Raw genomic sequence first — 26040 nt, forward strand, 5'->3', positions numbered from 1 at the left:
GATTTTTCCTTTTGTCTTTCATCTCTGGCCTATATCCAATCATCTGCCTATCAAAAAGCCAGCCATGCAAGCGAGGATTTTGGCATAAAAATAGATAATTCAATGTTTGTACCATTGGGTTGTCAATAATTCAATGATACTTCCAATGATACTTTGTGACCACATGTACCTTAGGTACAGTGAAGCTCTTTGTGTTTGCACACAATCCGGTAAAATCATACGGCAGACCCCACCTAGGCAGTATTCGAAGAGTCGCCACGTTTCTGGCGCTGACAAAGTCACCAAAGTTCTTAGTATAGTTTTATCTTGTCACGGCGGCAAACCAGGCCTGCCGCTGCACGTGGCCGTAGGCCCCCCCGCTGGGTCTCCCTAACCTTCTTGGTGGCCCCCCCCTCCCCCCACCCCCCACCCCCCTTCCCCCCTCCCACCCTCCCCCCCCTTCCCCCCCACTCCCCCTCCCTCATCTCCCCCTCGATAGTGACCCCTTCGATCTCGGCGCCCCCCCCCGTCGTGTCCTCACTACATTCTCGACTAGCCCACACTTCAAAATAAAGTCAGGCAGGGTCTTGAGCAGACTCTGTCCGTTCTTGCCTGGAACTAGGCTGGCTTGCATCAACGGTGCGAGGTGGAACTGATTCAGGTATAGTTTACTCTACTCCTGCACCCCCACCACCACAAAAAAAATGTTGGGTGGGGAGAGAATGGGAAAGGAGGATGGGGTTTGTAACAATAAGATCCAGGTGGGATGTGTTTACACTGCAAAGTTCAGCAGAGTGGAAACCCCCGTTAGTTTCTACAGAGCATTAATCAATCAGCTCGGGCTTTGTGCCAGCAATGTTCTCTGTGGCCTTTTAATGCACGGATCTAAACAACATGGCAAGCTGAGTGGCCTTTGCTGGTTCTCACCTTCAAAAAGAAAATCCATGCAGACATCAGCATAAAAAAGGAAAAGTGCTATAAATTAAAAAAAATAAAATATAATGAAGCCCAGTGAAAATATGGCAGGCTAGGAGCAGAGGTAAAGTGGATCACTGCTTTGGATGTAGGAGCCTCCACCTGAAATGATGGAAAGGGGGCTAAGGAAGTTTGGCATGTCTCCAACGACTCTTACCAATTTCTACAGATGTGTTGTAGAAAGTATATTGTCGGGTTGAATCGCAGATTGGTTTGGAAACAGCTCAGTCCAAGACTGCAAGGAATTGCAGAGAATTATGGATGTAGCCCAGTCCATCACACAGACCAACCTCCCCACCACGGACTCCTTCTACAAATCACGCTGAAGATAGACACAAAATGCTGGAATAACTCAGCGGGCCAGGCAGCATCTCTGGAGGAAAGAGGAATAGGTGGCATTTTGGGTAAAAACCCTTCTTCAGACTGAGAGTCAGGGGAGAGGGAACCAAGGGGGAACTGCGAGATGTGAAAAGGTGCACAGAATAAATTAATGAAAGATATGCAAAAAGACAGATCAAAGCCAGCAACGATTATGAAGGAAAGGTGGAGCACACAATGGTCCATTGTTGGCTGTAGGGAAGGTGATAATGAGTAATACAACCAGTGACACTCAGCAGGACGAGAGTGAAACAAGTAAAACGACTAGGGTACAATGCTACCTCGAGAAAGCAGCCAACATAATCAAGGATATTTTCCATACCAGTCATTCCCTCATCTCCTCGCTCCCATCGAGCAGAAGATAAAACATCTTGAAAGCATGCACAAGCAGATTGAGGAACAGCTTCTTTCTCTCTGTTTTCAGCCTACTGAACAGCCCTCCATGCAGCTTGGTTGTAGTCTTCATCTTCCAACCTACCTTCTTGCTTTAACTGTAACTGTAATGCCACAAAGCTGTAACACAATGTTCTGCACTCTGCTATTTTTATCTTTACTCTTATCTTTCGTAGTTGAGACCACCAGGGGCGCCGAACGATTGGCAGCCCCACCAATAGTCTGTTTGTTTTTCGTCTTTTTTTTAATTTTTAGTGCGTTTTATAAGACTGTGTAAATGTTCTCTGGTTTGTTTTATGTGGTGGGGGGGAGAGGGGGTGGAGAGGTTGAACCTTTTTTCCAGTTTCTTACCTTGCCGGTGACGTGATGTTTCCGGGTCGCATCTCCGGTAGCTCTGCAGCCTACCATCGATGGAGCTGGAGGCCTCCTCGGACTGACCTTAGGCCCCACCGTGTGGTGCGGACTTAATATCGGAGCCGATCCCTTGTGTGGGATTGCTCCAACTGGGGCCTGCGGACTTACCACCAAGAATTCGCAGTCGGGAGAGGCCAGTCTGGGGCTCCGAGGAACGCAGAGGCTCGACCAGCCCCGACTCGGGGTTTGATCGCCCGGCGCGGGGGAGCTGACATCCTCCCGATGCAGGAGCTGATCACCCAGATGCGGGGGGCCCAACTGGCTACATGAGTCAAGATCGTCCCATCAGCGGAGGGTTTGAGGCCACAGACCACGGGAGAGCAAAGGGAAGAGATTGAACTTTATTTCGCCTTCTATCGCAGTGAGGAATGTGGAGGAGTCACGGTGCTGGATGTTTATGTTAAAATGTTTTGTGTATTCTGTTGCATTTTATTTGTATGGCTAAAGGGCCTGTCCCACTTTCGCGACCTAATTCACGACCTTTTCCACTCATGGACATTTTTCATCATGCTAGAAAAACGCCCCGACCTACTTGATGCCACGAGTACCTACGACTAGTTTCACGGCCTGCTGCGACCTACCTACGACCTACCTACGACCTACCTCCTACAACCATGCTGCGTGTGTGTATCAAGGGCAAACTCGGCAGAAATTGGGACAGGACAGGATTGTGTTTTGTTAGTTTATTGTCACGTGTACCGAGGTACAGTTGAAAGCTTTTGGTCAACGGACCGACGATACACATTACAATCAAACTGTCCACAGAGGTACAGAATACAATGCACATTTAGTGCAGGATAAAGTCCAGTAAAGTCAGATTAAAGATCTCCAATTAGGTAGATGGTAGATCAGGATCACTCTCTTGATGGTGATAGGATGGTTCAGTTGCCTGATAACAGCTGGGAAGAAACTGTCCCTGAATCTGGTGGTGTGTGTTTTCACACTTTTGTACCTCTTGCCTGATGGGAGAGGGGAGAAGAGAGTGATGATACATGTCTGTACTTGTGTATGGCTTGATTGCATTCATGTATAGTATGATCGATTAAATTAGATAGCACGCCAACAAAAGCTTTACACTGTACATCGGTGCACATGACAATAATACATTAATGGTTGATGGAATTTAATACAGAGAAATGTGAGGTGTTGCATTTTTGGACCACTAACATGGGCGGAACCTACACAGTGAACAATAGGGCTATGGGGAGTGTTATAGAGCAGAAGGATCTAGGAGCATAGGTACAGGTTTGTTGAAAGTGGCATCACAGGTAGATAAGGTTGGTCAAAAAAGGCTTTTGGCACATTGACCGTCATCAGTCAGAGCATTGAGTACAGAAGTTGGGAGGTCATGTTGCAGATGTATAAGACATTGGTGAGGCCGCATTTAGAGTATTGTGTTCAGTTCTGGGCACCATGTTATAGGAAAAATGTTGGCAAGCTGGAGAGGGTACAGAGAAAATTGACACGGATGTTGCTAGGACTCGATGGCCTGGCAGCTCAATCTTATAGGGAGAGATTGAGCTGGCTAGGACTCTATTCCTTGGAGCGCAGGAGGATGAGGGGTAATCTTATAGAGGTGTACAAAATCATGAGGAATAGATTGGGCAAGAGACTCAGTGCGTCTACCCAGAGTAGGGGAATCAAGAACCACAAGACATAGGTTTAAGGTGAGGGGGAAAGGTTTAATAGGTACCTCAGGGGGTAAAAGTTTCACACAAAGGGTGGTGGGGGTATGGAACGAGCTGCCGGAGAAGGTGGTTGAGGCAGGTACAATCGCAACGTTTAAGAAACATTTAGACAGGTACATGGATAGGACAGGTTTGGAGAGATATGGGCCAAATACATGCAGTTGGGACAAGTTGGTGGGCAAATTGGTCCAAAGTGCCTGTTTTCACGGTAAAATTCTATGATACTATGACTCTATAATAGCACGCAAAGCAAACGTGAAACATCAGGTCCCTTCTTTAACTCTTGTCAATTCTCTTGGGCCAGTGTTGTTTTCAACACGAACACTCCAACACCCAGTCAGTTGCATTGGATAATGCCAAAAATATATAGATACTGGTGGAAAAAACGGGTTCTGAAGAGAAAAGACCAGTAAAAGAAGTATAAATCCTGAGGGCTTGTCAGGCTCTCTGATCCCAGACACAACACTCAAAAAACTGTTTGATTTAAGAGAGGCTAATGCGCATTTTCTTTTATTGTGCATTTCAATTAAGGCATATAAAGGCCCCAAGATATGTAGCATTGCTGTTTTAAATACCTTTCCACTAATCTGCAATAGCCAGATACATGGTTGAGTAACATCTGGACCATTTGAGATTCCAAAATAACACTGTTTTTCTTTTACGCGGTAATATATTTAACAAGTTACATTTAATCTGTGTGCTTTCCTACAGTTTGGTAGAATTGACTGGCAGATCCGTAACAGCTTGACAAAGCCTCACCCCTGGGCAGGCAGTGAGTTTTAACACCCAGTGGTATTTTACTACATTTCTGTAGGTAATTAACATCCCAAACCTTTGCTGTAATTAACACCAAAGGAACATTAGAGCAGAGAGCTGGTGTTGTGAAGCACGCCCATTGTGGAGAGGTTTTGTTTTAACTGTAACCTCTCTCTCCCCAGACCACCTAACGCCTCTTCTACCCTTCCCCACATACTCCCTTCCAATGCTGGCCGGGGCCGACGCTGGCTTCGGCTGTGAAAACTTACCTCCCATGTGGCCTTTGAAGGTGGATTTATACGCGCTCAGATACAAATCAAGCCTGCTTCAGAACAGCGGGAGATTGTAAACAAACACAGCAAGTGGCAGGCAGGATGAAGGAATTGGCCACATCGCCATGCTGTTAGCAATAGTGATGGAGGTGGGGATGTTAGAGGAGAGGGTGGGGGAAGGATGCAACGATGGGACCATATAACGTCTTTGACCCCATCTGCAGAGTGTGCTCATTGTAAACACCACACCTGGGTGGCAGAACAGATAATGGTGACCTCAGGCATAATGCGACACGTGCCCCAACACCAGGGCACAACTTCACACCAAATTGTGGAATCAAATTGCTAGATTTCTTTGCTCTAGGTTGCACAGGATTGCAGGGCTATTTATTATTCAAAAAGGAGAGACTAATTATCATCACGTCCCATGGACTCACAATATTTTCTTCCACCCCCATCGCTGACTGGGCATTCATTTTGCTGAATCCCAAACGTAGACTGGGCGATCGTTTTGCTGAACACCTTTGCTCAGTCCTCCTAGATCTGATCCTATCTGATCTCCCGGTTGCTAAACACTTTAATTCCCTGCGACATTCCCACACGGATCATTCTGTCCTTGGTCTCCTCCATTGTCAGAGTGAGGCAAAATGCAAATTGGTGGAACAGCACCTCATATTTCGCTTGGGCAGCTTACAACTCAGTGGTATGAATATTGATTTCTCTCCCCGGCATTCCCACTTTCTCCATCCCTCCCCCACCCAAGTCACACCAGATTCTTGTTCTCACCTAGCAAACAGCTAACAATGGCCTGTTTCCTTTATCATTGTTACTTTTTTTTGCATAACTTTCATTCATTTGTTCTATATCTCTTGTTTGCCTTTCTATGTTTCTATGGTTCTCTTCACTCTAGTCTGAAAAAGGGTCTCAACCCAAAACGTCACCCATTCCTTATCCCCAGAGATGCTGCCCATCCCGTTGAGTTACTCCAGCATTTTGTGTCTATCTTCCTATCTATATATATGTCCAATTTCCCTTGAAAGTCATAATTTTATCCACTTTTGCAACTTCTTCTGGCAGCTCACTCTTAAATAGAGCTCATCTGCTAATTATGAGAAGAACAAAGAATATTTGGGGATAGGGTATAGATGGGGTGAATGCACAGTCTTTTACCCAGATTCAGTGAATCAAGAACCAGAGGGCACATGTCTTTAAACTATGGGGAAAGATTTCATCGGAGCAACATTTAGACACAAATTGTAGTAGGTATATGGAACTGCGGGAGGAGGTAGTTGAGGCAGGTAATATCACAATGTTTAAAAAACATTTGGACAGGTACATGGATAGGAGAGGTTTAAAGGGATAAACCTGGGCCAAACGTAGGCAGGAGGCTTCAGAGGGTAACTAGGACAGCGCAGAAGATCATTGCTTGCCCTCTCCCCTCCCTGATGGACATCTACACCTCCCGCTGCCTTAGCAGGGCAAAGAAGATCATCAAGGACAGCTCCCATCCTGCGTTTGGATTGTTCGACCTGCTGCCCTCTGGAAGGCGCTATAGGTGCATCAAATCCAGGACAAATAGACTCAGAAATAGTTGCTTTCCAAGAATTATAACTACTATTAATTCAAATTCACACATGCACTGACTTCACTGCCCTACACCCGGTCTTCCATCTGTATATATGTATATATGTATGTAGCGCCGCAGAATTGTGCACCTACCCCCCCCCCCCCCCCCCCCCCCCCCCCCCCCCCCCTTCCCTGTTTTGTGTTTTCTGTTTCTTGTTTTTTGTGCTAAATTGTATGTATGCACTGAGTACGAGCAGCTTTCAGTTTCACTGTACATGTATAGTGACAATAAATGGCATATCTATCTATATCTATATCTATATCTATATCTAGAAGGACCATGTTGGTCAGTGTGGACAAGTTGGGCTGAAGAGACTTTTTCCACACTGTAAGACTCTAGCATTCTATTTTTGAAAATGTTCACATTGAATTCCTGCCACAGATTCATACTGAGGCAGGAATGATGGGGTAACATGTATACATCTGCCACAAGGAATAGTCCCAGTACTAGCATGGTAAATACCGCTGGCACGATTATTTCATTCAAGTCATCGTGAGTTTATTGTCAGATACACAAGGACAGTGAGATAGAGCAATGCAAATCTCGCTTATAGCAGCACGACAAGCACATTGACTCAGACAACACACAAAAACATAAAGCATAATATAATTTATGCATAATTTACACATACATTTGACACTAAGCTACTTAGTTTAGTTCAGTTTAGTTTAGTTTAGAGATTGAGCATGGAAACAGGCCTTTGAGCCCATCGAGTCAACGCCGACCAACAATCCCCGTACACTCGCGCTATCCTACACACACCAGGGACAATTTACAATCATTACCAAACCTGCACGTCTTTGGAATGTGGGAAGAAACCAGAGCACCCTGAGAAAACCCACGTGGTCACAAGGAGAAAGTGCAAACTCCATACATACAGCACCCATGCAGGATCAAACCCGGGTCTCTGACCTGTAAGGCAGCAACTCTACCACTGTACTACCACTCTGGAAAAATATGACAAGTACTGCAACACCTGCATTAATGTCAGGTTATACTTGGAAAATATAGTCATAATCATAAGCGTACAGCCTTTGTCATTGATTCACAAAGAGATATCACATGAAAACTGTCCCTATGTCTACTCAAGATAGACACAAGATAGACACTCAGCGGGACAGGCAGCATCTCTGGAGAGAAGGAATGGGTGACATTTCTTCAGACTGAGAGCCAGGGGAGAGGGAGACTTGGGATATGTGGAAGGGTCAGGTGAGAAAATGACAGGTCATTCCTGATCATGGAAATGTAGAATGGAGCTGGGGAGCAGGAGGAATCACAGCTGTGAGAGATGGTGCTGCAGAACTCTCGTGAGAGAGAGGGGGAGAACGTCTTCAATGTAGGCATAACTTGAGGAGATTTCCCAGTGGAGCAGACAAAATGTGTAAGAAGGAACTGTAGTTGCTGGTTTATACCCCCATGTCCAGACCAACCATCAGTCATCCATTTACACTAGTCCCACCTGAATCCCATTTCTTATTCTCTCAACTTTCTCATCCACTCCCACCCAGATTCTACACTCACTGACACACAAGTGGCAATTTACAGTGGCCAATGAACCTATCTACCTGCAGAGAAGAAAACAGAGTACCCAGGGAAGAAGTAAAGTACCGACAGTTCTGTCAGGATTGAGCCCGTGTCTCTGGCACAGTGAAGCGGTGACTTTATCAGCTGTGCCACTTGGCCGCCTTCATTTTACTTACTTTTCAGATGTGGAGAATGAGTAGATTCCTGCATTTACAAAGTAAAATCATATTAAAAATATATATGACTTTACTTGAAACACCGGTCACGGTGGCGCAACGGTAGAGTTGCTGCCTGACAGCGAATGCAGCACCGGAGTCCCAGGTTCATTCCCGACTACGGCTGCTGTTGTATGGAGTTTGTACGTTCTCACCGTGACCTGTGTGGGTTTTCTCCAAGATCTTCGGTTTCCTCCCACACTCCAAAGACGTACAGGTTTGTAGGTTAATTGGCTTGGTAATTGTAAAAATTGTCCCTAGTGGGTGTAGGATAGTGTTAATGTGCGGGAATCGCTGGTCGGCGTAGACCCTGTGGGCCAACGGGCCTGTTTCCGCACTGTACATCTAAACCAAACTAAACTACTAACATGCTGAAAAGTACGTTTCCACCAGCTGGAGATAGCCAGGGGTATATATTCATGGTAACTGGAAACATAGCCAGTTGGATAATAAATATTTTCCCTGTGCTACCTTCATATTCTGTACCGTGGCAACACAATTCAACAGAAACTCCAAAGGAAAAATTATATAAATGCAATTACAGTAAATGCTTTTTGGGAAGGGGTAGAGAGGCCAGTGGGGTAGTTCCAACAATGGGCTAAATGGCCTCCTGCCTTGCTCTATCTTTCTGTGATTCTTGTTATATTGATAGCAATTTAAATAACTCAACGTGGCACGTGCATTTTACTGCAAATTCCACAGCATCTGTTGTTTAAGAACTTGTAATAAAGGCTACAAAGCATGATATTTTAATTTATTCATTCAGCGTGCGGGTATCACATATAGGGGCGTACAATATTTGTCCCGGGATGGTGGCAAAAAGCTGATTTCTTGAGCTGCTGCATTCTGTATAGGTGGGTAAAGCACAAAGTGCTGGAAAACTCAGCAGGTCGGGATGCCTCGAAAATTTTGCAACTGCATCCAATTTCCCCACCTATTCTGGCAGTGAGTTCTAGTTAGACACAATGTGGTTCAATGGTGTTTTTATTGTCACATGTGCAAAATGCTAACACACAGTAAAATTATTTTTTGACAAACAGTCCAGTAGAGAATTTCCATACCCCTGACCCCGAATAGCAGGTGTACAGAAACAGTCTACTGAGCCACATGCACGAGGCGCCATGTTTTGGTGGCATTTTCAAAGTCCAAGCAAGCCCGGCCTGTTGTGGGCCTCCAGCCATCGCCTTCCTTGAATGCGATGTCCCTCTGCTCATCCATCCACCTTTGTGCCTCGGTCCCCCTCACCGCAACTGACCATGAAGTGGGCCATAGAAACATAGAAACATAGACTCCTATTTGTGCTGGAGTAACTCAGCAGGTTAGGCAGCATCTCTGGAGAAAAAGGACATTTTTTGGATCGGGATGCTTCTTCCGACGTCTGAACTGAAACGGCATCTATCCTTTTTCTCCAGACGCTGCCTTACCTGCTGAGTTACTCCAGTAGTTTTATCTTGGGTATAAACCAGCATCTGCAGTTTTTTGATTCGACTAATAAGCAACAATTCTCTGTATGAATAATTGCCATTCAAATTGCTGTTAACACCGATAGCTTACTTAAAACCTCTATTTACAACCTTCATGTATTTAATATCCCCACCATGGAAAAATATTCTGACTATCCTATCTATTCCTCATGTTTAATATTTTTCTATCGTCATCCCTCGGATTCCTTTGCTCCAGTGAAAACAAGCCCAGACTAGACAATCTCTCCCCATTACACTCCCAATAGGGCGGCACAGTGGCACAGCGGTTGAGTTGCTGCCTTACAGCGCCAGAGACCCTGGTTTAATCCAGACTACGGGTGCTGTCTGTATGGAATTTGTACATTCTCCGGGTGTACCAGTTTCCTCCCACACTCCAAAGATGTACAGGTTTGTGGGTTAATTGGCTTATGTAAAATATTGTCTCTAGTGTGTAGGATAGTGTTAGTTTATGGGATGATCGCTGGTTGGTGCAGCCATGGTGGAACTAAGGGCCTATTTCTGCGCTGTTTTCTAAAGTCTAAAGTCTAACTAAGGTCTTCCAAACCAGGAAACATCCTGCTGATTCTCCTTTGCACTCTCTCCAGTGTTACCACCCATCCTTCCTGTAATGTGGTAGCCAGAACCGCACATAATACTCCAAGCGCAGTCTAACAGGTGTTGATTACAATTTATATTCCATGGCCTGATCTATGAATACAAGCATGACATATTTGTAAGAAGGAACTGCAGATGCTGGTTTAAACCGAAGATAGACACGAAATGCGGGATACATTGGGTGGTGAAGAAGGCATATGCCATTCTTGAGTTACTCCAGCATTTTGTATCTATCTCTTAGTAAAGCAGTCCAGTCAGGCCCATTCCCTTGACCTCTTTAATCCTCTACTGGTGTGCCTTCAATGGGAATAGAGGATTCAATGCAATCAATGTTAGAGAAATTCCTTTGTCCATGGTTTCCAGTCATAAAGTCATAGAGAGTCATAGTCATACAATATGGACACCAGCCCTTGATCTCAAGTACCCCACACAACCAGCCCCATTTACACTAGTCCCATCTGCCTGCGTTTGGCCCATATGTTCCTTCTAAACCTATCCTGTCCATGTTTTTTTTAAATGCTGTGATGGTACCTGCCTCAACTACCTCCACTGACACCTCATTTCATATACACACACCATCCTTTTATGTTAAAAAGTTGCCCCTCAGTTTTCTAATAAATCTTTCCCCTCTCACCTTAAACCTAGGTGCTCTGGTTCTTGATTCTCCTACTCCAGGAAGAAGACTCTGCATTTACCCTAAATATCCCACTCATGATCTTATACACCTCCTCTATATGATCATCCCTCATCCTCTTACTTTCCAAGGAATAAAGTCCTAGCCTGCTCAACCTCTCCCTGTAGCTCAAGCCCTCGTTTTTAGGCAACATCTTTGTAAAACTACTTGTTTTAAGTAGTTCAAGATCTGACTTTACTTGTTGGAGTACAGGGGGATGAGGGGTGATCTTATAGTGTATAATATCATGAGGGGATTAGATAAGGTAAATGCACAGATAAGAATCTTTTTCCCAAAGTAGGGGAATCAAGAACCAGAGTACATAGGTTTAACTACTATATGGTATAGATGCTGCATTCATCATTATTGTGTCCTCCCATCTTTAGCTTTGCAATAACGATCCTGGAGATGCTTGGGTTAATGAGCCTGTACTTGCTGGAGTTTAGAAGGATGAGGGAGAACCTCATTGAAACTTACCGAATAATGCAAGGCCCGGATGTGGAGAGGATGTTTCCATGAGTGGGAGCGTCTAAGACTAAGCGCACAGCCTCAGATAAAAGATACATACTTTTAGAAGGTAGATAAGGAGGAATTTCTTTAGTCAGAGGGTGATGAATTATGGAATTCATTGCCACAGACAGCTGTGGAGGCCAAGTAATTGGGTATTTTAAAGCAGAGATCAACAGGTTCTTAAATTGTGAGGGTTTCAAAGGTTACGGGGAGAAGGCAGGAAATGGTGTTGAGAAGGAATGATAGATCAGCCATGATTGAATGGCGGAGTAGACTCGATGAGTCAAATGGCCCAATTCTGTTCCTATACCTTACAAATTTATAATCCTGAAAAGTGTTGAGTGATGTTGCCAGCAATGGGTGTTTGCATTCATGTCTTTATTTTATGTTCAAACAAATGTGTTAACCATCTTCTGTCAAATGGGGTTTATTAAAATGGCATTTGGAGTAAATGCACATGAAACATTAACACTCACTTAATAATCTTCTTCTTCTCCAGACCCACACTGAAGTTGCAGAATCTACGAGACCACAGCAACTCACCAGGACCTAGTCATCACCTCCAAATACCCTCCAGTCTTTCTGAGTTTGAGTTAGTTGAGTTTGCTGAGGTACAGCAAAACATCTTTGAATGTGTACTATCCAGTCAAAGAAAATACTTGATTGCAATCAAGCTCCCACATTCCAAAGATGTACAGGTATGTAGGTTAATTGGCATGGTGTATGTGTAAATTGCCCCTAATGTGTGGGATAGTGTTAGTGTGCGGGGATCGCTGGTCGGTGCGGACTCAGTGGGCCAAAGGGCTTGTTTCCGCACTGTATCTCTAAACAAAATTTAAAAAAATAAAGAATAAAAGGTATAATATTTATTGCAAAATAAAGTCTGATTATAGAAAAGGGGAACAAAGGGTTGTGGGTGTATGGGAGGAAGTAGCTGAGGCAAGTACTATCACAACGTTTAAGGAACATTTTGACAGGTACATGGACAGGACAGGTTTAGAGGGATATGAGCCAGACATAGGCAGGTGGGACTAGTGTACATGGGTCATGTTGGTCGGTGTGATCAAGTTGGGCTGAAGGGCCTGTTTCCACGCTGTATGACTCAATGACTATGAGTCTATTTCCATTGATGTAGACGGGAATGAGGACAGCACTCTAGCAGGTGATAATAGCCGGGAAGAAACTGTTCTTGAATCTGGAGGTGTGCGTTTATAAACATCTGTACCTCCTGCCTGATGGGCGAGAGGAGAAGAATCATACATTTCCATTACTTAAATAAAAACAGAGAATGATGTAAACACTCCACAGGTCAGATGGCATTCGTGGAGACAAAAATAGAGTAAACTTTTCAAGCCTTTGGCAGATCATCGGTTCCCTTTCACTAGTACAAACCTTTCCCCTTTTTTGACCAAAGATTTCCATGAAGAGGAGCATTCAGAACTTTAATTAACTTCTGGCCTTGCCTCAGAACTGGCACTGGGATAAATGATGGATTCAAAGCATTGGGCCAGTTTGAAACAGTGACTCATTAATACTGATTGGGTGAACTGTTGGAGCCTAACAAGTAGCTTACCCACATGGAGAAGTGGTTATTCATGGAATCACAGAAACATGCCACGCAGAATGAGGCCATTCAATCCATCAGTCCTATGCTAGTTTGTTGAATAAGCTACGAAAATAAGCTATGAAACTCAGACCTTGACGATTCTCTATTCAAAAGACATTTGGACAGGTACATGTGGGATAAGTGTAGATGGGGCATCTTGGTCGGCATGGGCAAGTAGGGCTGAAGGCTCTGTTTACATGGTGTATGACTCTTTAACCCTGTATTCCTTCCTTATGCCCGTAACCTCATCGATCCCTCTTCCTTGTTTGCCTGGCAAATTCCCAGTTTAAATTATTCATGGACAGCTTCACCCACTTCTCAGGATGGTGTTTGATCTGCCAGGGAATGTTTGACAGTGTGGCCCTGCCAAATCTCCGACCTTCTACAGCGTACAGACTGCAGGTTCAAGTAGAAAGATCCAGATGCCAATAGATTCCCGTGTGAAATAAATATCCTCCTCTCCTCCTTTCTGCTGCTAATTTTGGATGAGTGGTGTCTAGTTCTGATATTCTTTATGTGGAAGAAAATGGACAGCATCATCTAGACATCTTTCTTTTTAACAGAGAAAGAGGCCATTCGGCTCATTGGATCCATCCTGGCTCCCGGCAGGGCATTCCTACATTCTATTCTCCTGTCACTCTGCAATTTGGACTGGTAGAGTGATGGAGACAGCTCAGGAACGGGCCCTTCGGCCAACCTGTCTGTACTGACCATTAAATACCTACTGCTTCCAATCCCATTTGCCAGCACTTGGTCGATAGCCTTTCATGTCAAGAAGGTCCAATGTGTTTAATTGTCATTAAACTGGAAAGTGCAGAGAAGATTTAGGAGGATGTTGCCAGGAATTGATGGCCTGAGCCATATATAGGAAGAGGTTGGACAGGCTAAATTGTTATTCCTTGGAGCACAGGAGGATGAGTGGTGATCTTATAGAGGTGTATGAGATCATGAGGGGAATAGATGGGGTAAAAGCACACTAGTTTACCCAGAATAGGAGAATCACGAACCAGGAGACTTAAAATGAAAGGGGAAATATTTAATGGCAACCTGAGGGGCAACCTTTTTCACACAGAAGATGGTGGGTATATGGAACATGCGCTGGAGGAGGTAGTTGAGGTAGGTACAGGTCCAATAACAACATTTAAAAGGCATTTGAACAGGTACATGGATGGGAAAGATTTATAGCGTTATGGGCGAAATGTGGGCAGGTGGGACTAGTGTAGATGTCTGGCATGGGCAAGTTGGGCCAAAGGGCATATTTCCGTGCTGTATGACTCTATGTTTCTATGACTCCATATGCATCAGGGCCAAAAAATCCTTACATGATGCATCTTTAAAGGCACATTAAATGCAACACGACAAATAAATATACAATACATTATCAATTATACTAAGAGAACAAGACATAACAGTGGAAGCCAAACTTGATAGAAGAAAGTCCACAGTAGTTCAGGGTTGAGGTAGGATGTCTTGGCTCAGGCACATACTTTTTAAAAGTGCTTCTACCACCTGCAGGGGTAGCGCTTTCCAGATTGCAATCACCCTCTGCATTGAAAAAAATATCCACATCCCCTCTAACCCTCTCCGCTTCCCATCAAATCCTCTTTGGTTCTTTTTCTACCTACCTGCAATTTAATAGGCAATTTACAGTAATTACCAAACCTGCAAGTACTTCTTTAGAATGTGGGAAGTGAGCGCAAGCCCCCTGGAGGGGAACTCACTGAGGGGAACCCACACAGGAGAAGGTGCAATTACTACCTAGGCAGAACATGAGGTCTGGATCAAACCCAGATCCCTGGAGCAGTGAGGCACTCAACACTTGGAGTTATGTGGTTATCTTCAAAGGGATCTTAAAGTGGCCATATGGATGCAAACATTTTGTATCGCTTTGCTGACTTCAACTCAGCTGTGTATTTAGTCAACATAGCTTCTGCAATATTTTGGATGCAAGGAACTGCACATGCTGGTTTACCAACAAAAAAAAAGAACAAAGTACTGGAGTAACTCAGCGGGTCAGTCTGCATCTCTGTAGAACATGGATGTGTGACATATTGGGTCATAACCGTTCTTCAGACTACAAAAAGTTCTGGAGTAACTCAGCAGGTCAGCCTGCATCTCTGCAGAACATGAATAGGTTACGTTTTGGGTCAAGACCCTTCTTCAGACTCCATAAACTGGTGAGGGAGCTCAGCGGGTCAAGCAGCAACTCTGGAGCACAAAGTACTTGAGCAGTGAATCTGGGTCTGAATTTGAGTCTGAAGAAGGGTCCAGACCCGGAACGTCACCTATTCATGTTCTCCAGAGGTGCTGCATGACGCGCTGAGTTATTCCAGCATTTGTGTGCTTTATCTGCAATATTTTGATGATTAAAGTGCAAAACAATCGAAATACAATTGTAGAAGACAAATCCCACCCATTCTGTTTAATGCCTCCATGATTCCTAATTCTCTCGACATGTGTTACTGGAGACCTTCAGACAACATACAAAGTTGCCAACATTAAACTTCAAAGAAGAACAAATATTTACAAACTTTTCAACAGCAACACTTGGTGGCAGCCAAGGGCAATCACATAATGAACGGAACCTGAAATGTGAAATTGACCCGGCCTATTCCTCTTCAGCGCTGCAGGTTGTATTTTTAGGATTCGTTTAACCAGGCTGCTTTAACCAGGGCTGGTGGGGTTAACATATGATGAGCGCTTGGCAACTCTGAGCCTGTACTCGCTGGAGTTTTGAAGGGTGAGCTGAAATCTCATTGAAACCTACCGAATAGTGAAAGGTCTGGATAGAGTGGATTTGGAGATGATGTTTCTACTTGTGGGAAAGTCTAGAACCAGAGGGCACTGCTTCAGAAGAAAAGGATGTACCTTTAGAATGTCGATGAAGAGGCATTTCTTTAGTCAGAAGATGTTGAATCTGTGGAATTCATTGCAACAGACACTGTGGTGGCCGAATCAATGGGTATTTTTATGGGCAATCCCCCTCTCTCCATCCCTCCCCCACCCAAGTCACACCAGTTTCACGTTTTCAACCAACAAACAGCTAACAATGGCCTGTTTCCTTCATCATCATTACTTTTTTGCATATCTTTCATTCATTGTTTGACTGTATCTCTTCACATCATCATCTATATCTCTTGTTTCCCTTTCCCATGACTTTCAGTCTGTAGAAGGGTCTTGACCGAAAACGTCACCCGTCCCTTCTCTCCCGAGACACTGCCTGTCCCACTGAGTTACTCCAGCTTTTTGTGTCTATCTTCGGTTTAAACCAGCATCTGCAGTTCCTACCTATGCAGGACATTAAGCATCAACTTTGAAAATTGACACCTCTGTTTTCTACCGAAGCTTGATCGATCCATTCAGAAAATGTAGGACACAAGCATAATTCAAAGATTTTCTTCCTACTCAGACAACATCCTTCTAAACCTTCTCTAAACGTTTCTGTTTATCCCATTGACATGCTTGACTGCAAGTTTTTTTCTTCATTCATATTCACTGGCAAGGCCAGAATTTATTGCCCTTCTTATGGATCGATGGTTCAATGGTTCAATAGTTATTGAATATCACCTGTACAGAGGTACAGTGAAATAATTTAATTGCATACAGCTCAGTAAAGTATTACCATACCTAGGTATGTGAGCTCAATGGACTATTTCTGTACAATTTAATTAAGTACAAAGTGTATAGAAATAGTCCACCGAGATCGCATACACGAGTCACCAAGTTTTGGCGGCATTTTCAAAGTCCAGTCCAGTCCATGTGCTCAGTCTTCTGGAGAGGCGCACAATTTACCTTAGGCTGCTGCAGGGCCTCCAGCCACTGCCTTGGCTCAGATCGGCCAGCAAACTGTCGGCCCTCTCCTCGACCAGCCACCTTCATCCCTTGTGCCAAGTAAGTATTTCTTAAGTATTCTTGAAAAGCTGCCTCCATTAACCATTCCATTAATTGGTAATGATTCTAACAAAACTTAGAGGGATATGAACCAAACGCATGCAGGTGGGACTAGTTTAGCCAGGATATGTGGGCAAGTTGGGTCTGTTTCCACGCTGTATCACTCTATGACCCTATAACTAAAGTACTTACAGCAATTAGAAGGTTACGCAGACAGAGTTGGCTAATACAAGCCACACATTTAAATTAAAAGGTAAGGTGGGTAAGTAAGCTTGTGCCAGACATTTAAGGAGATATTTCATAACTCATAAAGATCTATTCCAATGAGAAATAAAGATTCTGGAATGCATGATCCATCCATGCCTAATTATTGAAGTTTTTGATGTTAAAGTGAAAGAAAAAGCACATAATATTGAGTTTAGAGAAACAACCTCTTAACAGGCCCTTTGGCCCATGCTGACCAACGCTCACCTACATATTGTTCTATGTTACCCTACTTTCTGAATCTACACATTAGGGTCAATTTACAGAGGCCAATTAACCAACAAACCTGCTTGTCTTTGGAATTTGTGACAAAACCAGAGCACCCGGAGAAAATCCACGCGGTCACAGGGAGAATGCACAAACTCCAAGCAAACAGCAGCCGTGGATAGGATCAAACCCGGGTCTCTGGAGTCGTAAGGCAGCAGCTCCACCGCTTGATGATTGAGAATCCAGCAAAGGATGACCAAAACATAATAAAGAGGGAATGATTATAAGAGTATATCAGCAGGAAACATAATACCGGCAACTTGACTTTCTATGCAATGTTTGAACACAAAAAGACAAGAAAGTAGCTAGACTCTTGGAGAATGAGACTGGGAGAGTAACAATGAGGAAAAAAGGAAACTGCAGAGACTTTGGAAAAAAATGCTATCCATCCAATTTTGCAATAGAATAAAATTAAAAGCATCCCAATAACAGAGGGGGAAGGTGGAAATAATGACCTGCACAATCACTCGGAGAAAGGCAGCTTGCAAATGAATGTGACCAAAGAACTGGGACTTACATCCTTTGGATCTGATCGTCTACATCCTGGAGTGTTAAAGGAAATGACTGCAGAAATTATGCTTTGTTTCATCACTCGCCTCGGAAGAAATTAATCTCATGTCTTCGCATCAGCATCTCAGACCTCTGGGTTGTCGGTCCGTTAATTTAACCATCATGCTAATATATTCCAATTTTTGTTCTGGCAACAGAGGATAAGATCGGGCAGATGATTTCCCTGCTGAAGTTCTAAATATTGGCAGTGAGGAACGCCAGTCATAAATTCACGTTATCTCCCATGCCTAGGAAGAAAGATCTGCATGAGTAGCTCACGGATGTTATGTTCATGAGCAAGATGGGAAAAAGTCAATTTGCAATATCAATAGTGGGATCTACAGATATTCTGATAAACACACCGAGTCTCTTCCCCATAGTAGGGGAATCGAGAACCAAAGGACATTGGTTTAAGGTGAAGGTAGACAAAATGTTTAAGAAAGAACTGCAGATGCTGGAAAAATCGAAGGTAGACAAAAATGTTGGAGAAACACAGCGGGTGTGGCAGCATCTATGGAGCAATGGAATAGGTGATATTTTGGGTCGAGACCCTTCTTCAGACTGAGGTGATAGCGAGGAGAAGAAATTGTAAATTGTCGCTAGCTTGTATGATATTGCTAGCGTGCGGGAATCGCTGGTCAGCGTGGACACGGTAGCCCTTTAGTCAGAGGGTGGTGAGTCTGTGGAATTCAATGCCGAAGAAGGCTGTAGAGGCCAGGTCAATGGACATTTGTAAGGATGAGAATGATAGATTCTTGATCAGTATGGGTGTCATGGGTTATGGGAAGAAAGGGCCTGTTACCGCGCTGTATGTCTAAACTGGACTAAAATTTGTGTCAAGAGAAAAATGAAAGGTGAAATTAATACTTTGCTATAGGTCTTGAGTGACATCTTGGCAAAACCACGATGGCAGATCACCTCTCCTGAGGGATGTTAATAGCTTTTTAAAACAACCTGGTAGGTTCATGGTCACCATCCCTGATATTAGATTCTCTTTAAAAAAAATCCATTACTTTTAATGGGAATGTAATGAATTTGAAATATTGTCACTGTTGAAATGTGAGGAACGGATGATTTTCCTTGTGCATAGACTTTAATTGCGTACCAGAACAGCCCTGACTTTCCATCTACCTAAGCGTTTGACGACACTTTGCCTATACTCGCTGGAGTTTAACAGGATGAGGGAGACAGTGGCGCAGCGGTAGAGTTGCTGCCGTACAGCAAATGCAGCGCGGGCGACCCGGGTTCGATCCTGACTACGGGTACTGTCTGTACGGAGTTTGTGCGTTCTCCCCATGACCTGCGTGTGTTTTCTCAGAGATCTTTGGTTTCCTCCCACACGCCAAAGACGTGCAGGTATGCAGGTTAATTGACTTGGTAAATGTACAAAATTGTCCCTAGTGGGTATAGGATAGTGTTAATGTGCGGGGATCGCTGGTCGGCGCGGATCCGGTGGGCCGAAGGGCCTGTTTCCACGCTGTATCTCTAAACTAAACTAAACCTCATTGAAAAAATAATTTTTACTGAAAGGTCTGATGGAGAGGATGTTCCCGCTAGTGGGAGAGTCTAGGACCAGAGGCCATAGCCTTAGGATAAAGTGATGTACCTTTAGGATGGAGATGAGGAGGAATTTATTTCGGTAGACACAAAATTCTGGAGTAACTCAGTGTGACAGGCAGCATCTCTGGAGAGAAGGGATGGGTGACGTTTCAGGCCGAGACCCTTCTTCAGATTTATTTTGTCAGAGGGTGGTGAATCTGTGGAATTCATTGCCGAGGAAGGCTGTAGAGGCCAAGTCAATGGATGTTTTTAAGTCTGAGATTGATAGATTCTTGATCAGTATGGGTGTCATGGGTTATGGGAAGAAAGCAGGGAAATGGGGTTGAGACGGAAAGAAAGATCAGCCATGTTTAAATGGCAGAGTAAACTTGATGGGCCGAATGGCCTAATTCTGCTACTGCCACATGAATTTATAAACTTAGGCACTACCTCAATGAAAACCTTTGAACAATCTTTAATCGGACTTTATCTGACTTATTTTTTAGTTTTAGATTTAGTGTCAGTATAATTTATTGTCAAATGTACCGAGGTACAGTGACAAGCTTTATTTGTTGCCAGCTATCCAGACAGCGGAATTATACATGATTACATCTAGCCACCCATGGTGCACAGATACACGATTAAAGGATTATCATTTAGTGTAAGATAAAGTCCAGTAAAAGTCCAATGATAGATAATCCGAGGGTCTCCAATGGGTACCCGGAAGCCTTGCCTACAGCCACGAGGCCGAAGCAAAGAAGCCGAAGCCAAAAAACGAATAGAAAAGAGGCCTAAACGCCAATGAACCGAAAGGCTGCGTCGCCTAAAAGCAAACTAACCAAATGGCCGCTCGGTCGAAATGCCACCTACCACGAAAGGCAGCGGTGCCTACAGGCCAAAGGACCGACTGCCGCTCAACAGAAAAGTCCAATAACAGACTTGACGTTGCCGGGGGGGGCGGGACTTGTCAGTGATTGGTCCACCCTCCCGCGTCCATCACATCACTCTCCCACGGCCACCCTCCATGGGCTGCAGATCAGGTGGAGCGGAGGTTTGGGACAATGTTCATGCCTTCATAGTGATGTGATGGACGCGGGGGTCTAGACCAATTGCTGACAAGTCCCACCCCCGGCAACGTCAAGTCCGTTATTGGACGTTTCTGTTGAGCGGCAGTCGGTCCTTAGGCCTGTAGGCGTCGCCGCCTTTCGGGTAGGTGGCGTTTCGACTGAGTGGCCATTCGGTAAGTTTGCTTTTAGGTGACGCAGCCTTTCGGTTCGTAGGCGTTTAGGCGTCCCGCCCTTTTGGTTAGTTTGCATTTAGGCGTCCCATCTTTTCAATTAGTAGGCGTTTCGTCTTCAGACTCTTTTGTTTCATTGGCATTTCAGCCTCGTTTCTATTCGGTTCTTTGGCTTCGGCTTCTTGCCTGTCGGCGCCACGTCCGCACATGCTCCAATGAGGTAGTTAGAAGCTTGGGACCGCTATCTAGTTGGTGATAGGATGGTTCAGATGTCTGATAACAGCTGGGAAGAAACTGTCCCTAAAAGTGAACTTTATCTTATACTAAACGTTATTCCCCTCATCCTGTATCTGTACACTGTGGTCGGCTTGATCGTAATCATGTATAGTCTTTGTGCTGACTGGATAGCATGCAACAAAAAGCTTTTCACTGTACCTCGGTACACGTGACAATAATAAACTAAACTAAACTAAAAGAGAGCCCACTATTGAGTAGCTCAAGGGGGTAAACCAGCATCTGTGGAGAAGGGAGGATGGTTGATGTTTCAGCTGAGACCCTGCCTTAGATCTGAGAGTGGAGAGGAAAGAAACCCAGTTTACAGAAGTGATAAAGATTGATCAAGTGGTTTGATTTTCATGAAGATAGAGACAAAAAACTGCAGTAGCTCAACAGGTCAGGCTGAATCTCTGGAGAAAAGGAATAGGTGACCTTTTTGACCAACTTTAGGATTCTTTCCTCTGCTCTTTAAATTATCCAGGAAGAGAAACAGCCCTTGGATTAACATATGATCTCAAAGACAGAATCTCCTTAGTACAATGTAATTGTAATTGTAGGTACAATATCACATAGGTTAAATGTTTACTTATTTAACATTATTAAGTTTTCCGAAGTGCATTTGCTCCAGAGATCTTCCTAATAATGGCTCACCACTAACCATTCACCTCTTCCAAATGCAGTAGAGCTGAGCTACACCAGTCATACAGACATATAGCACAGATGTAGTGTCCTTCTTAATTGCTCACCACGCACCATTCACCACCTCCCAACACAAATAACAAAAGGGCTGAGCCACATTCACAGAGCATAAAAACAGGCCGCTCAGCCAAACTTCAGTTTAGTTTAGTTAGACACAAAATGCTGGAGTAACTCAGCGGGACAGTCAACATCTCTGGATAGATAGAATGGGTGGCGTTGTGGGTCGAGACCGTTCTTCTGACTGAGAGTCAGGGGAGAGGGAGACACAGAGATATGGAAAGGGTAAGTTGTGAAAACGAAACACCAAAGTTTAATTTTGTTTAGTTTTATGGTCACGTCTACTGAGGTACAGTGAAAAGTTATTTTATTGTGTGCTGTCCAGTCAGCGGTAAGACTACATTATTCCAACCAAGCCGTCCACAGTGCGCAGATACAGGATGAAAGGAATAACATTTAATGCAAGATAAAGTCCAGTAAAGTCTTATTAAAGATAGTCTGATGGTCTTTCTTTAATGAGGTAAATGGTAACTCAGGACCGCTCTCTAGTTGATGATAGGATGGTTCAGTTGCCTGATAACAGCTGGGAAGAAAAAGTCCCTGAATCTGGAGGTGTGTGTTTTCACACTTCCGCGCCTCTTTCCTGATACGACAGGGGAGAAAAGGGAGTGACCGGGGTGAGACTGGTCCTTGATTTTGCTGGTGGTCTTGCCGAGGCAGTGTGAGATGTGGAAGGAGTCAATGGGAGGTTGGTTTGCGTGATGGACTGACCTGCTTCCATATCTTCCAGTAATGCCTATCTATGCTGATCCCATTTGCTTGCAATAGGCCCGTGACTCTATGTGCATTTGCTATACACCCAAATGCCCTTTAAATATTGTAATTGCATCTGCCTCCGCTGCCTCCTCTGGCAGCTCATTTCAGAAAACCACTAGCCACTGTGGTTAAGAACAACACGCACATCATTTATAAATAGAGGCACAGAGCAAAGAAGTCGTGAGGCTTTGAGAAAACATAGGTTCAACCACAAATGGAGTATTGTGTGCACTCTGGGCACTATCCTTTAGAGAAGATGAAAGACTGTTATCAGTGTATAAACTTTATGGTGGACATCAATCACTTTAAAGGGACGGCAGACAACTTTGCAGGCTTACATTTAATTGCAATGTGAAATCCATTAATTGGGATATAACAGCTTATTTTGAACTCAGATATTAAAGATGCAGGAACTCATTTAAGGAGCAGAAAATAAATCTACACATACCTGCACACCCACTGAGTAACTACTCAAATTAGCACTTCTACTGTGGTCTTGAATCTTTCAAATATACAATAATACAATAATGAAAGCAATCTGTTTTAAGTAGTTTCTTAACAGCAACGATTTGCACTTTAGTCATCCTTTCAATGCAACGCAATAGTTCACAAGAGTGTTATCAATGTACATTTCACACCAACTCATGTTAACTTTAGGTTTGAGTTTATTATTTATTATTACTCTCGAGAGCATTATTTATTTACTGATTTTTAAACGTGTTTATTTATTTAATTATTTATTATTACTCTCTCAAGAGAGAGCTAGATCGGGCTCTTAAAGATAGCGGAGTCAGGGGATATGGGGAGAAGGCAGGAACAGGGTACTGATTGGGGATGATCAGCCATGATCACATTGAATGGCGGTGCTGGCTCGAAGGGTCGAATGGCCTATTCCTGCACCTATTGTCTATCGTCTATTGTCACGTGTACCGAGATACAGAGAAAAGATTTTGTTTGCATATTACCCATTCTGGTGCAGAGTGCAGAATATATTTCTCAGCAGTTTCATCGACAATGTCCAATGTCCCCAGTGGGGTAGAGGTGAATTGGACAGCACCCTAGTTTATGGAAGGACCTTTCAGAAGCCTGGTAACTGTTCCTGGGTCTGGTGGTGCGCACAGTCAGGCTCCTGTACCTTCAGCCAGATGGGAGCAGGGAAAGAAGGAATGTATGGGGTGGGACAAGTCTTTGATTATGTTGGCTACTTCTCTGAGGCAACGGGAAGTGTAGATGGAGTCAATGGTGGGGAGTCTGGCCTATTGGATTGACTGGCTACATCTACAACTCTCTGTATTTTTTTGCGATCTTTGGCAGAGCTGTTCCCAAATTTACCTGTGATACATTCAGAATGTGAATTCTTTCTATGATGCATCTGTAGAAGTTTGTAAGAGGATAAAGAGAGATTGAGGGAGGGATTTCTAGAAGTTAAAACCCAAACCAACTGAAGGCAAGATTGCTAATGGTGAAAGAAAGGAAATCAGTTATATTGAAGAGGCCAGAATTGTAAGGCTTGTAGGTTTAGGGTAGGTTGGTAGGGATTTCATTCCAAGGATGAGAGGACACATGTGCTGCTTGACCGAGTTCTTCTAGTTTGTTTTTTTGCACCAGATTCTAGTGTTAGCAGTATCTCCCTTCTTCAATATATATATATAATACAGTAGACTGTTCCAACTCAAAACAGAAAATAACGAGCTATTACTAGCCCTGTTGCACAAAATAATTTTGCCCAAACTCATAATTAATTACTTCATTTGTGCACAACCTTCAATGGGGTGGAATGTAGGGGGGGGGTGATTATTGGTGGGCTGGTTACCATGACAACAGGGCAACCATAACCTGATTAAGAGAATTGAGATGACGGCACTATAAAGAAAAACGCTAATGAGACCGCACAATGAATAGAGAGGAGAGAATGATGTAATGAAAGAAATGACTTCAGAATTTGCATTTTGGTTCCTCTTGGGAGCAATTTCAATTCTCTTTCTGAACAGTTGCAGCTTCCACTGCTGTGTGGAAAATGTTGCAAATTATCACAAAGTTCTGCGGCTTCATTTTAACTGGCAATCTTCACTGTGCGAGATTGCTGTGGCATTGCTCAAAGGTAAATGGGATATTAATAGGAACATAAGAAAATACAGAACAAGAAAAGACAATTTTGGAACGTCAATCTCCTTCCTTCTCCAAGGACTCGTGCTATTTGGCCAGCCTCACTCTGCTCAATTTATTTAATCTCTTGAGTCAAAGTTCTGTCAAACTTCTGCTGAAATCCAAGGGCAGCTAAACGAAACTCCACATGACCTGTCTAGTCTTACAAAATCAATTGTGAGGAAAATTACTAGGATAGGGACAGACCGAGCTTTTGTACACATATAAGTTGATTCACCAGGATGAGCATGGACCTGATGAGTAAGTCGTGTCCAACTGATTTAATTTCATTTTTTTGGTTGAAGGTCACTCACATGGTGATTTATATGTATTTGCAAAATTCATCTGAAAGGATGCCATGCATGAGATTCAATTCAATGACTCAATGATTCAATGATACTTTGTTGTCACATGTACCTAGGTGCTGTAAAATAGAAAGATTAAACGAGAACTTACCATTTGAAGTTTGATCTTTATTTTATGAGAAGTTAAAGTGAGGGATTATGTGAAGAGCCCGCCAGCCCGCATGCGGGTCAATCTTCAAAGCAGCTGTGTGAAGCCACAGAATAGTTGCTGACCTAAGCTATAGGAAGATTAACGAGATTAGAACTACCGAATGATCTTTGTGAGAAGTAGGGTTGGGAGTGGAGGGCACGTAATCCCTCACTTTAACTTCTCATAAAATAAAGATCAAATTTAAAATGGTAAATTCTCGTTTAATCTTTTTATTTTATTTCAAAGTCACATGAGTAACTACGTGAAGACTTCAAAGCTCTGTGGTTTCATGCAGTGACCCAATCTGTGTGTGGAAGACTTAAACAGATAAACCATTAATGGTAGTAAAAAACATGAGTTATTAAAATCATGATGCTAACTTGCATACGTGGCATTGTTCTTAACCGGACCGTAGTCCCAATAGACTGTTGAGTTAGACAATAACTCATGCAACACTGTGCAGAATTCTATCTGCAAATACCCAGTCATATTCAACCAAATTCTATAATTTATTAACCTGCACTATGTAAACCTCATGCAATTTATGAAATCCAGGCTCCTTACGGAGCCCCACGGCTGCCTGCAAATCTGGCTGCCTGCTCCCGTTCAGAGCTCTGATGCTGGCAGCCGTCATCCCCAGCTCTTATGGAGCCCCACAGCGGCCTGCAATTTTGGCCACCTGCTCCCGAGCGGAGCTTGAACAGCAGCCACCGTAATCCCAGCTCCTATGGAGCACCACGGTGATCTCCAATGTTGGCCGCCTGCTGAGCTCGAACA

Source organism: Leucoraja erinacea, chromosome 3 (assembly GCF_028641065.1).
Source record: "Leucoraja erinacea ecotype New England chromosome 3, Leri_hhj_1, whole genome shotgun sequence".
Taxonomy (NCBI): domain Eukaryota; kingdom Metazoa; phylum Chordata; class Chondrichthyes; order Rajiformes; family Rajidae; genus Leucoraja; species Leucoraja erinaceus.